General features: G+C 45.3%; 1 pseudogene; it reads right to left on the bottom strand.

The window, feature by feature from the left end:
* Positions 1-7228: 7228 nt before the first annotated feature.
* LOC136642587 (5S ribosomal RNA) lies at positions 7229-7345 on the bottom strand (annotated as a pseudogene).
* Positions 7346-14022: the final 6677 nt, after the last annotated feature.

Below are 14022 nucleotides of genomic sequence, written 5' to 3'. Positions count from 1 at the left end.
CCTAGTAGTGGATTCTACTATTAGGAATTGTAGATTCACTCTTAGTAGAATTATAAAATGTTACAGTTCAAAGGTGCTGTGGAGATCATCTCATCCAACCCCCTGCTCAGTGCTATAGTGCCCCTCCAAATGGCCATTCAGCCTCTGCTTCTAAATGTCCAACAAAGAAGAGCCCACAACTGCATAAGGCAGACTTCCAGTAATAGACAGCTCTTCTAGTTAGGAAATACTTCCTCATGTCTAGTCTGAATCTACTTTCTTGTAGTTTCAACTCATTGGTTCTAGTCCTTCCCTCAGGAACCATAGAAAGCAAGGCCTCCCGTTCTTCTGCATGACAGCCCTTCAGATATGTGAAGATATCTCCTTAGTTTTCTATTTTCCAGGCTAAACATAGCAAGGTGTTTTAATCATTTCCCATAGGACTCTTCCTTGCCCTATTCCTTAAGCTTTGTTTCCCTCCTCTGAACCAACTTCTAACTTGTTAATGTCTTCCTTAAAATATTGTGCCCAGAACTGGACACAGTATTTCAAGTGAGGTCTAAACAGTGTGGAGTGGAACTGTTGCTTCTCATGATCTGGACTTACTGCCTTTGTCAATGCAGCCAAATGTTGCATTAGTTTCTTTTGGGAGGGGGCAGCTGTGTCATATTGCTGGCTTATGTTCAGCATGTGGTCCACTAGGACACCTAGATCCTTTTCGTATGAGCTGCTGCCAAGCCAAGTGTCTCCCATTCTGTACTTACGCATCTGATTTCTTTTTTTTTTTTTTGTACCTATGTTCAGGACTTTACATTTGCGTCTGTTGAACTTCATCATGTTGGTTTGAACCCGATAATGGAGCCTGTCAAGGTTGTTCTGGATTTTTTTTTTTTAGATGAAGTTATTAGTGGGAAGAGGAGAGGATTTTGTGGGGAGCAGTTGCATCCTGCATATATGTAGACAAAATGAAGAAGTGGAGACCTTGGAGCAAAGCATATACAGTCAGTTCTCATTATCTGCTAGGGCTAGGTTCCTGGAAAACCTAGTGGATACTGAATTTGTGGATACTGAATCATTGAGCCTATGGAGAAAATGTGGTTAGATTCCAGGGGACTCAAACTGAACCTGAATCTTATCTTGAATATATGGAGATGGGTGATAGCGAGGGCAGGGCCTAGGAGAGGGGGGGTAAAAGGGGTAATTTGTAATTCCTCTCAGAGGCCCTGAGCGAGGGCTTACGTACATCTCCAGCATCTGATGCTTCCTCCTCCATGTTGGATATCCCTTGTTGCTTTGAAGGTTGTGGCTCCAGGCTGGGTATTCCTCAACTCATTGAGAGTGCTCAGCCCAACAACAAGGCCTCAAAGATCAGAAGTGGGGAGAGAGTTGCTTCACCTTTCCTCCTCCACCACCTCTCTCGGCTCCTTCCCTTGATTTGCCCCAGACCAGCCGTCATATAGCCTTCCAGAGACCTCTCATCATCACCAGGGCTGTGAAGTTTCAGCTGGAGTCCCCAAGATGGTGGGGTAAGTCTGGAAGCAGACACAAATGCATCTGACAGTTCTCCACAAACCAGTACCAATGCCCATTTGATGCAGCGCCAGCACACTATTAGTGGGTAACAGCATCACAGACAATGAGAGGTAGGTGGCAGTTTTGCCCCTTGCAGATAGGCAAATTTGGAGATAGCAAATTTGTATATAAAGAGAACTGACTGTACACCCCAGAAAGTCTTTTCAGAGAAGATCAGCCATACTGGTTCGAACACCTCTTTTTCCCATGACACAGACAAGTGGAATAGAATTTTCAGCCATTTATGATCACAAGAAATGAATCAAATTCTATGTCTTAGCTATGTGCATTGGTTTTATTTAGCAAGGTTTGCATACCCCTTTTGAACCATAATTGTCCTCAAGTAGTTCACAAAATTAAAATCAGATTTAAAGGCAGAAGGTACTGTCCTCTTCCTTAAGCTGTCTTGGGTGCAGTCAATGTTATTAAATGAACACAGATCGAACTACTGTGCCTCTAATTCCCTCTGATTAAAGGTGATGGTAGCAGAGAGAGGTCAGGGGTGTAAGATGTTCTTCAGAGTCCTTTTCCCAGTCCAGTGGGTGTTCCCAGTGCTGCTATAGGCAGGTGATATCAAAGCCTCCCAACCCCTAGTACTGTCAAGGACAGGGACTGTTGGAGGCACTGGGGGGGGGGAAGTGATGTATGGTATCCTTTCCTCAGCCTTCTTACTAGGGTTCCTTTCTAACTAGGTCCGCACCAGTGGCCACAGGGGAAATGAGGCTTCCACATGGAAACTGGGAGCTTACCTAGCAAATCTTTTCTCATTCAAGGTCAAAGTAAATGCATGTTAAAAATACTTGGCCCTGTGTGTTCATTTTTAAAAAAATGTTAATAGTAGTCATGCAGGTTGATCAGGATTGTGACCGTGGCAGGGGTGAAGTGAGGATTCAACCTTTCCCTTATGCTGTGGTTCCAAACTGGACTGATGCACCCAGCCAATGCTGTTTGCTCTGGGTTGGAAGCTGCCATTGGCAGCAATGGGAACTTCCCTCCCATGGTAAAGAGAAGCTGAACAAGCTCAATCGAGATCAGGATCACAATAGTGACAAAGGGTTAAAACCGCATGTAATTAATCTAACACAGAGTTTGGCACTGGCAGAAGATAAAATGTTCAGCCATCTTTTGGTAGGTGCCGTCATGAATAGTCCTGCTTTGCAGGGTTGGTCCATCCACGAGGCCAACTAAAGCAGTTGCCTCAGTCGGCAGGTTGGCGGCAGGTGCCCATCTCTATCCACCTACTTGCCCCCACCTCCTCCTCCTTCTATTCCCTGGATTGGAAAAGAAGGAGGGGGCAGAGAGGAAGAGAACAGAAGAACATAAGAACAGCCCCACTGGATCAGGCCATAGGCCCATCTAGTCCAGCTTCCTGTATCTCACAGCAGCCCACCAAATGCCCCAGGGAGCACACCTGATAACAAGAGACCTGCATCCTGGTGCCTTCCCTTGCATCTGGCATTCTGACATAACCCATTTCTAAAATCAGGAGGTTGCACATACACATCATGGCTTGTAACCCGTAATGGATTTTTTCTCCAGAAACTTGTCCAATCCCCTTTTAAAGGCGTCCAGGCCAGACGCCATCACCACATCCTGTGGCAAGGAGTTCCACAGACCAACCACACGCTGAGTAAAGAAATATTTTCTTTTGTCTATTCTAACTCTCCCAACACTCAATTTTAGTGGATGTCCCCTGGTTCTGGTGTTGTGTGAGAGTGTAAAGAGCATCTCCCTATCCACGCTGTCCATCCCCTGCATAATTTTGTATGTCTCAAACATGTCCCCCCTGAGGCGCCTCTTTTCTAGGCTGAAGAGGCCCAAAATCCGTAGCCTTTCCTCATAAGGAAGGTGCCCCAGCCCCGTAACCATCTTAGTCGCTCTCTTTTGCACCTTTTCCATTTCCACTATATCCTTTTTGAGATGTGGCGACCAGAACTGGACGCAATACTCCAGGTGTGGCCTTACCATCGATTTGTACAACAGCATTATGATATTAGCCATTTTGTTCTCACTACCTTTTCTAATGATCCCAAGCATAGAATTGGCCTTCTTCACTGCCGCCGCACATTGGGTCGACACTTTCATCGACCTGTCCACCCCACCCCCACCCCAAGATCTCTCTCCTGATCTGTCACAGATAGCTCAGAACCCATCAGCCTATATGTAAAGTTTTGATTTTTTGCCCCAAATGTGGAGGGGAGAAGCATACTGAGCTATAGAATCGGAGAGTGGGAGGAGCAGATCCTGGAACAGGGGTGTTCACACTTTTTTGGCTCGAGAGCTACTTTGAAACCCAGCAAGGCCCGGAGATCTACCAGAGTTTTTTTTTACAATGTTCGCGCCATCATAACATAACATTTACGTGTACAATGTATGTTGGTGTACCTTGAGCCCTACTGAGTATAACAGGACTTGCTCCTGAGTAGACATGCCTAGGATTAGGCTGTGAGGCTGCAATCCTAGCCACACTTACCTGGGAGTAAGCCCCATTGAGTACAATGGGCCTTACTCCCGGCGTTTCCTCCCAGAGGCACCTGAAGGGGGGGGTCGGCACTCCGCAATCTACTCATTTTGCCTCGCGATCTACCGGTAGATCACGATCCACCTATTGAGCACCCCTGTCCTGGAACATCATCAGGTAAGGGGGGACAGCATTTGGAATGCCACCTCTGACATCAGGAGGTCTTGAGCCAGCCCTGTTACTCTGGGTTGCAGCATCATTCTAGAGCAGCACAAGTGATAAAGTTGCTACTGCTATGAAACAGTGTTGGCGGCCATGTTGACAATAGTCATTTGTTCACAGTGGTGACCATTTCTACTGCTGCTGCTGCTGCTGCAGGTGATGCTTCATTCTTTGCAGCATGGGTGTTTGAGATGGTTTGAGATGACTACAAATTGCATCTCCTCCTACCATTGATCCAGGCAGCAACAAAGACCAATTAAAAGAGAGCTTAAAATAATAAAATAAAAAAAAACAACAAACAGCTGGGGAACAAAAATTTTTTAAAAATGACTGGGTCATTTGTACACCCATCATGTCCATGGAAAATAATGTGATAATAAACTGAATAGACCCCATTCAAATTCATTTTCTTAGGTTCCAGAAATGAATACACAATCGTACAAGACTCCCATTTACCAACTTACTGAGGACCAGGGGCAAGATAATGGTGCCATCTAACTCCACCATTTACCATTGCTGTTATTGGTAGAAAACTGTGTACTGTACTTGAAAATGTTCTTGCTCTCCATGGTCTCTGGAGAAACTTTGTAGCAATACACCTTCACCCTAAGTGACAGCTTGCACTGCTACTTGATGTTCTCCTATTTGCCAGGAGGTGAAAAAGTTCATGCCCAGACATTATGCTTTGGTGTTCATTTTGTATGCCTCTTAACCGAAGTGTGAGCAGGAGCCAGGACTGGAAACCAGGTGTGTGGAAATGGAAGTTCATTCTCAAGAGGAGGCAGTTGAGAGGTTGGTTGAGAGGTTTCTATGCTGAGTAAGCTGCTGTGAAATGATGGCTCCATCCGGAGGCTCTGTTTTACTCAGCATCTGGCTCTATCTTTAGAATCAACATCTCTGGTGCTTCTGTGTTTCAACCATTGCAAATGCTGACTCTACTAAATGGCTTCTTGTTTATCACTGGAACAAAGGTGGCTGAAGGATGGAAAGCTAAAAGACAGCTGTGTAGAGAACCTGGGGTGGAGTCAGAGCTGTCCCTTAAGTAGGGCAACTGGGGTGGGTACCCTGAGCCCTGCCTTTTCATGACAAATATATGGCCATAATGAGGGGGGTGGGGCATCCTGGTTGAGTTATTCCTAACCCACACTCTGACCATACCCTACTAGGGACACCTCTGGTTGGGGGTCCACTAGGACACCTAGATCCTTTTCATATGAGCTGCTGCCAAGTCAAGTGTCCCCCATTCTGTACTTACGCATCTGATTTCTTTTTTTTCTTTTTTCTTTTTTGTACCTATGTTCAGGACTTTACATTTGCGTCTGTTGAACTTCATCATGTTGGTTTGAGCCCCCTTTTTTGTCCCAACCTAGGGACACCTCTGGTTGGGGGGGGATACTAAGTTTCCTCGGGTTGCCAGGACACCCATGTAAAGTGGTCCCTCCTTTTCAGCTTCCAAGCCATTCAGGAAGGCAAGAGCAATGCAAAGTCTTCTCTGTGTTGCTTTTGCAGCCATGACTAACTTGGAAGCTGAGGCACATCCACTTGCATCGGTCTACATGGACTTGTGCAAGATATATAATTGGCCCAGTTGCAAGTTGACCTGTTGCGGCTCCAGGGGCTTACCCCAAGGCAAGGCGACCAATGTCCCCCTTACCCAAGGAGACCTTCAGCAGCTGAACATCTTGTGCTGAATGCAGCCTAGTCAGCACCAGAACCACTGCATTGTGGGAATCAAAAAGGTGCCATTAGAAGGCACTATTGAAGAAGAGAAGCCCAACTCTGTGAAGATGGTCTAGTCTAGTTCACAAAATTTAAAAATTTACAATTTTAATTACAAATTTAAAATTTAATAGGACTTTAAAAAGTATATTAAAATACAATTTCTAATGCCAGACGACTGGAAAGCAATCGAAATGTGACTTTAAAAGTGCATGTGAGTTAATAGACTGTTATTTACAGCAGAGCCCCTCTGACTTGCCTCCTGAGATCCTCCTTTACCTGGGATTCACCTGGGAAGAAATGAGGTAAGAGGGTAGTTGAGGAAGGTATGTGCCCCCCAGCATGTCCCACATGTCAAACTTTATTCAAAGTGACTGCATTGGGAGGGTGGTAGAGAAGCAGATTGCCGCTGCCTTTGTGTTTTTTTTGACACTGCCACCACTGACTCCACCTCTGCTTGGAAGTAAGGAGATGGGGGTGAATGTGAGGGGGCGGGCAGCAGCAAACTCTCCGTGCTTTAGGTTTGACCTGCCCTTTGGCTGGCCTTGGCCCTACCAGAGGCAAAGTGAAGCTGGCAAGTGTGACTCATGGGGGCATCATCCCCAGGAGGTTCTACTGTGCACACTCCAGTGTTAAATGCAAGAGAGCTGCTGTGCAAGAGCACTGTAACCTACGTTCCAAACCATGTGTGCATTTTTCTTATGTGAAGATTCATCTTTGGTAGGAAAAGGTTTAAAAAGAGTGTTTCTCTTTCCCTTAAAATCAGAAATTTGCCACATGCACGTACACTAGCTGACCTCCTGTTATTTTTATGTAGTGCTTGTGAGTCATTCCTCATATTTAATTTCTTGCCATAGCTGGCATTTGACACTTAGCTGTGGTTTTTACGCTAATACCACCTCTGGGGGTGGCGAGTGCCAGCAAACTGGAAATCAGCCAGTGTTTGAATTATGGGAGATGAAGCAGGGCACCCTTCATTTTATTCATGCTACTTGATAGGTGTATACCTGGCCTCTCCTGACCAAAATCACCACAAGGCAATGAATTGATGAAAATTCCTGAAAATATTAAATTAATGAAATTCACACTCCTCGATTCCCCTCTGTTTTAGCCGAATCTTGAGCTGTCCCCCAGGTCTTTTAAAAGCAACTGCTGTTAAAAAAAAAAAAACTCAGGGGGACAGAACTTCTCTGGTACCCTGTAACCTGACTCAAAGCACATACAAGGCCCCAAATTATTGGTTGGCAACCTTTAGTCTCGAAAGACTATGGTACAAACCTACAGCACCCGGTATTCCCAAGCGGTCTCCCATCCAAGTACTAACCAGGCCTGACCCTGCTTAGCTTCCGAGATCAGATGAGATAGGGCATGTGCAGGGAAACAGTTGCATTTTGGTTTTTCCTCAGCTTTTAAAAAAAGTTATTTTACAAAATTGCAGTGAAAGGCTGCAGAGGGGATCTTCCTTAACCTTTTTTTCCACTGGCTCTTTTTCCACTAAAAATTCTTTGTCCAACTGCTATTATTCCACACCAGGGAGAAAATATGTGTTGAGTACCCCTGCAGCCTAAAAGCAACAAGGGGAACTCTATTTTTAGCTGAAGACCAGTTGGAGAAGGCAGGGTTAAGAACTCCTCCTGCCAGCCATGTAAGTACGGGTGGGACCTCGCTATCCACAGGGGTTGTGTTCCTGGGCCCCCTACAGATTCTGAATCCATGGATAACGAGATCCTTCTGGGATTCCTTTAGAGAACCTCTGGATGTGACAGAAAATGCCTCTGTACACCGCAGAACACCTGGACACAACTGGAAGGCACTTCTGGTCATGTCTGGGAGGTTCGGTGAGGCCCTCCAGCTGTGGGTTTGGAACCTACAGTAAGCTAAATCCGCAGGTTCCAAACTCACAGATGAGGAGGGCCCAATGTATTCCAATGGATGATGGCCGGATCCCAAAGGATCTCCTCTATGGAGAACTCATGCAAGGAAAGCGCCCTACAGGTAGACCACAGCTGCGATACAAGGACATCTGCAAGAGGGATCTGAAGGCCTTAGGAGTGGACCTCAAAAGGTGGGAAACCCTGGCCTCTGAGTGGCCCGCTTGGAGGCAGGCTGTGCAGCATGGCCTTTCCCAGTTTGAAGAGACACTTGGCCAACAGTCTGAGGCTAAGAGGCAAAGAAGGAAGGCCCATAGCCAGGGAGACAGACCAGGGTCAGACTGCACTTGCTCCCGTTGTGGAAGGGATTGTCACTTCCAAATTGGCCTTTTCAGCCACACTAGACGATGTTCCAGAACCACCTTTCAGAGCGCGATACCATAGTCTCTCGAGACTGAAGGTTGCCAACAACAAATGTATTCCATTTCTAAATGCACTGTGTCATTTTTTTTTCTTCAGGGAAACACTACATGAAAAATGTACATGAAAATGTGTTGCATGTATTTTGGCCCTGGGGCTAGTTCGCCATATGTGTGCCCATCCCTTGATGACCACACCAGCCAGTGATGACTGTAGATATGAATAAGCTTCATTCATATCATCTTGAGCACAATACTTTCCAATTGAGTAAACCCACTTACTCAGCTTCATCATTGAGGGTGGAGAAATCAAGTGATGTGCATATGTGGGAAGCACTATGCTATACCCAGGCATGGATTTATCTCTGTCCTCTCTCGGTTGACTGTGAGGTTAAGTGACCTGGTTTTGGAAGGAGAACAACAGGGTCAAACACGAACTTCCAAGGTACAATAAATCCCTCAGATGAGCTTCCTCAAGAATAACAGGTTCAAATCCCTGCTCAGCCACGAAGCTTCCTGGGTGCCCTTGAGGCAGTCACCATCTTGCAGCCTAACCTACTTCACAGGGTTGTTGTGAGGACAAAAGGAGAGAAGGAGCCATGTACAACACCCTGAGCTCCTTGGAAGAAAGTTGGTATAAAAATGTGAAAAATAAATTTATCATGGTTTCTGGGTTAGCAACAGCAGCTCTATCAATCATTCAAGCATTAAAATGATATTGATGAAAGTATGGCAGAAGGGAGTACAGCTGTTTCACACATTAAAGTTTAGTTATACATCTGTGGTAATCTTAAAATATACCTCAGTCTATCAGTGGTAGCTGCAACAAATACATGCTTGCAAACACAGGTATCCTCTGGGGAAAATCATTGACAGCCCAGTCCTATGCATGTCTACTCAGAAGTAAGTCCCATTAGAGTCAGTGGCATGTACTCCCATGAAAGCGTGGATAGGATTGGGCTGTGAGGAAGCTAGTAATGGATGCAGTTCCGTGTACATTCAGTATGATCAAAATTAGATTTATTGCTGCATAATAATAATGAGGAGAAGAAAAAGAAGTACAGGTAGTAGTATTTAGAAAATGTATACACCATTTTTCCGTAAAAAAATTCTTAAAGCTTTTCACCAAATAAAGGAATAAGAGGATGGGTGGTTCTCTGCCCCAAAGGGACTCCCATCTAAAAAGAAACACAAGAGTGACGCTGGCAAGCAGCCAGTGGAAAAGATGCTAAGCTGGGGTGTATAGAAACAATTGCTCTCTCCCTACTAAATATAAGAGAACCACTACTTTAAAAGTTACCTTTGCACCCCACTAGCAGAGGTTATGATGAAATTTGTGTTAAGCGCATTATGTGGACTTTTGTGAAATGACATTGTATTAATTCACATCCACTTTATTCCCATTAATGAATGTATTTAAGCTGAAATAATAGCAAAGTTGACATAATTATATGGGTAGTTTGGATAAAAAAATTTTTTTTAACTTTTGTTTTTGCTGGTTTTGAACAATGTAATACCCCTGTGATTTGTTTTAATTGTTTAGTTTTGTCATTAATCTCTCTTTTGGCTCAGTCCTAACATCACCGTACACTGCCAGACCAATAGTAAAATTCCTTTATGGTTGTTGCAAACAGCAAGCAGGCATGTCGGCATGCCAGTGGTCTGACCACATCCACTGGAACTGGTAGCACAGTCAGCGCAGGGAGATCCGAGCCGAGAGGAGTGCAGATCGAGGCCAGGAAGGGGGTGGTATCACCAGCAGTGTGCCACTACCTATCCCCCTTCCCAGTCTTGATCCACCTTCCCAGGTTTACATGGATGTGCTCCAGCTAAATCACTGGCACAGATCCAAATAGACCCAATCAGGTGGTGGCAAGAGCTTATCCTCAGGGGAGGGAACAAATGTTCCTTTACCGAGATGAGACTTCAGGGGCCTGAAACCCCCCCCCCCCGTGGGAGTGTGTGTAAGTGCGGCTGCATCATTTCATGGGAAGCGTTGTAAAATTGAGCTGTTTAATATTGAAATAGCCAAAAGGTAATATTTTTTCCCTTAGGACCAGTGCAGTCATTTCCTCTAGTGATCATTGGCATGGTTTACTAAACAGGTTCCTAAGAGATTGCTGGTGCTTCCCTGAGTTTTACCATTTCCTAGGGCAGCCTGGCTCTCTGATGGTCTAACAGTCTAACGGACTCTAACCCATTCCACCCAAAGCTACTGAAGAGTAATATTGCAAAAAATATTGCAAAAAACTCATTAACATAAGAGTAATACATGCATTTTGCATTAATTTTTTGAAATCACTCGGTGATAGTATTAGCTAAAAAATTGAATTTATTAATTCAATAAATACATCAATAAATAAAGCCCCAATTCTGTAGATGTGAAATAGTAATTGATCGGTCCTGGGGGAATGCTGAGAGGGAAAGTGATCTGGGAAATCCAAAGGGGCCACAGCAAGTACAGTGGCCTTTTGGAACCTGCCTGCTTGCCTGCCTGTATATGTTGCCTGCCTCCCATCCTTCAGACCTACGGTTGCCATGTATAGAACAACCACTCTTGACTTGAGACTTGACCCTACTGGACTCTTCCTTCTCTATACCTTTTGGTATAGTTCCTCCACCTTGTCTATTCCACCTTCAACAGTGATCACAATTTGCGCTATGTCTTGTTCTTATTCTGTTTGGCAAAGTAAGCTCAAATTCTGTGCATGCCTGCCTGCGTGCATGTCAGAAGTCATGGAAAATTATTTTGCTCACCGTCAAGCCTTCTCATAGCAATACTGTCTGTGGTATTGCTTAGAATTTCTTAAAAACCAAGGCGCTTACTTAAATCTGATGCTGCACAAGTATTAATCAGGTCATTGAAAATGGTTGGGTTTCTTAAGGGGACTGACATGTTTTGTGTTGGTTCTTATTTTTCCTGGAAGGGAGCCGCCCCCCCCCCCGAACATCATGCAAGGTTGTGCAATATGAAGACAAACGTTCCCATTTGCAGCAAGCAGAACAAGCACCAAGTCTACTCATGAATCATTTCTAAAAATGACCAGCTGTGGCTCCAAGGAAGGAAAGTGTATGCAGTTGGATAAGAAATGATGCAGAAGATGCAAAGTGCTTTGAGCTCTTCTTCAGAGGAAACATGGATGGTAAGAGATAAAAACAAGTGGGGACCTGCAATAAAATGGGGCACTGTATCTGCAGTCCTTAATGAGAGTGCTCCTTTTGGGGCTTCAGTGTTGGTTCCCTAGAGCAGCATTTCTCAGTGTGTGCTCTCCAGAGCCCTGGGGCTTCCTGAAACCATTGTTAGAAGCGGAAAGGGCTCCAAAGACCAAAGCGTTTCAGAACTGGAGCATTGGGAACCATCAAGAAAAGGAGAGTGGTGGCCATTGCTGCATCTTCCTGAGCCAAGAGCTACCTGACCTTCAGCTGGAGAGAAGCTGCAGACTCCTCCTTCATTGCGAGGGGACAAAGGTGGGTGGGGACTAGGTTGTGTGTGCTTTGTGCACCAGGAAGAAAGGAAACTGAGAGTCTTTGGGTCAGGCATACTTCCCAGGTAAGGAGCTGGTATAGCTCAGGTTGGGCCTGATGGTAAAAGATCATCTTTGTTCAGAAGTCCCTCTCCTGGCTGCCCAATACAACATCCTCAAAGGCCCCAATCACAGATGACCATGGACCCAATCCTATCCAACTTTCCAGCACTGGTGCAACCACAATGCAGCCCTGTGATAACAGAACAAACATTCCCTTACCTTCAGGAGGCCTCCTTGACTGCTTCCCCATCACCGGAAGCAGTGCACACCCCATTCGCACTGCTGCACCGGCACTGGAAAATTGGATAGGATTGGCCCTATCTTGGCCCATTAGAAGAAAACTCTATAATCCAAGATCAGGCAGGGCTTTATTTAATACAGACCTAAAGTAACAAAGTAAAGAACCACAAGCTTTGGGATTCTACAGATCTTTTTCATCAGGCAGATGGACATGGGAGGGAGTGTGGGAAGAAGACAAATGTTTCTTGAATAAGTCTTGAACACTGTGTATAGCTTGTCATGCTCTTGGTCACAGCAGAACTATATTTTCTTGCTCCCTTCTTCTGTGCATCTAATGGGGGAAGGCTCTGTGACCTAGATGCACTTTTCATGGCTGACCTATTGCATGCCTGTCATGTTAGCTGAGCACAGAATGATGTACTGTGGTTCACTCTCAGAGTGTGACTGAAGCAGAATTCTAAGTCCAATGGTGCCTCCACTAGGCCGCTTGTCCACAATTTTATTTTGTGCATTTGTCAAGGGAAAACCAAAAGGAAGTCTGGGAAAAACACCTCTGAGATGAAAAACTGAGATGAATTACACGGGAGCGAATGCTACAGAAGTACGCAGTACTGAGTGTGGCCACAGGAGGGAGCAGAGGCACCAGATATCGCTGAGAGGATGTGAAGGCAAGTGTGAAAATAGTACCCTAAAGGATCCCAGCTACTCAAGGTACCAGCAGTGTAAACAACAAGACTGAAATGAATTGTTTGGAAAAGGAATAGATTCTATACAAACAGCTTATGTCTGAAATCCACAGGTGGGATCTGAGAGACAGGCATTTCCATTCATATACACAACTTATCCTCAGGGTAACATTCTTTTAAAATGGGACTGCAACCCCACGGATGGAATGCTTGGTAAAGATAACTACTGAGCACATTCTAGAATGAAGCATTCACATCCCATTATGCTCCTCTCTAGGAAACACTGGACTTCCGTAGCCATGTACGGGATAATAGAAACACGGTAAATTGTAAACTGGGATGGAATTATCTGTTTCATTGGTGGGTATGCGGTTTCCCCAGTCTGATTACACGCGGGAAAGATACATAATTGAGAGGCAGTGGAGATACAATTTCCGAAGGGTGATCTATTTATGCAGTACGGCCCTCCTATTTTAAAATGGTATAAATTCATATTCCAGGTAGCAACTGCGGTGGCAGAGCCAGGTGCATGAGGATCAGGGCTGGTGTGACTTGGGATGCCACTTGTCTCGCTGGGGGGGGGGGCAATGCTCCTTCCCATGCTCCTCACACCATTTTTGCAAACCTGAAGTGCAAGACTTCCAGTTGTGTTCAAAGGAACTATGTAGATGAAGTAACTCCTTCATTAGTGCAGTCCTTGTAAATAAAACCAGAAGTCCCACATTACTGGGTTTGCAAAAACCATGCAAAGCGTACTGTTAAGAAGGCAGATGGTCTTTTCCCCACTCAAGTCAGTGGGAAGCAAATCAATGCGCTTGTGTCTGTGGCAGCTTGGTGGGAGGAGGCAGTGGCAGCAGGCTGAGGGTGAAGGACACCCAGAATGCACTACCTCCTCACCCTTTGCCGCTGCCACAAGCTGCAGTGATGAGGACCCTCGGTGAAATGCTTTTATGGGCACTCAAAGGTGCAGAAGAGAAGCCATACTGGTACCCACCGTCTTAAAGTTTCAGTAATGCAATATGCTGTTGCTGCTAGTGAGATCGTCAGCAGCAACAGGCTCTTTGCATTATTGAAAATTCAAGATGGTGGGAACACTTTGGGCAGCTGCTAAGGTCTGCCCCTACAAACTTTTGGGGAAGGTTTGCCATAGTAAGTGCCTGAAACATTTCCCTCAGTGCTGCATGCTTAATTTTTCTGGTGCTGGGCACTATTGGGAGAGGCAGGTCACAAATCCCTGTTCCTGGCACCGGGAAAGCTGAGTGGAAGATAGAAACATCCATTGTTCCCTTTAAGCTTTGCAGCCACACAGCTCAAATTGGAGCCCTG

The sequence above is a fragment of the Tiliqua scincoides genome, chromosome 2 (assembly GCF_035046505.1).
Source record: "Tiliqua scincoides isolate rTilSci1 chromosome 2, rTilSci1.hap2, whole genome shotgun sequence".
Lineage (NCBI taxonomy): Eukaryota > Metazoa > Chordata > Lepidosauria > Squamata > Scincidae > Tiliqua > Tiliqua scincoides.
This window is presented reverse-complemented; position numbering and strand designations above follow the sequence as displayed.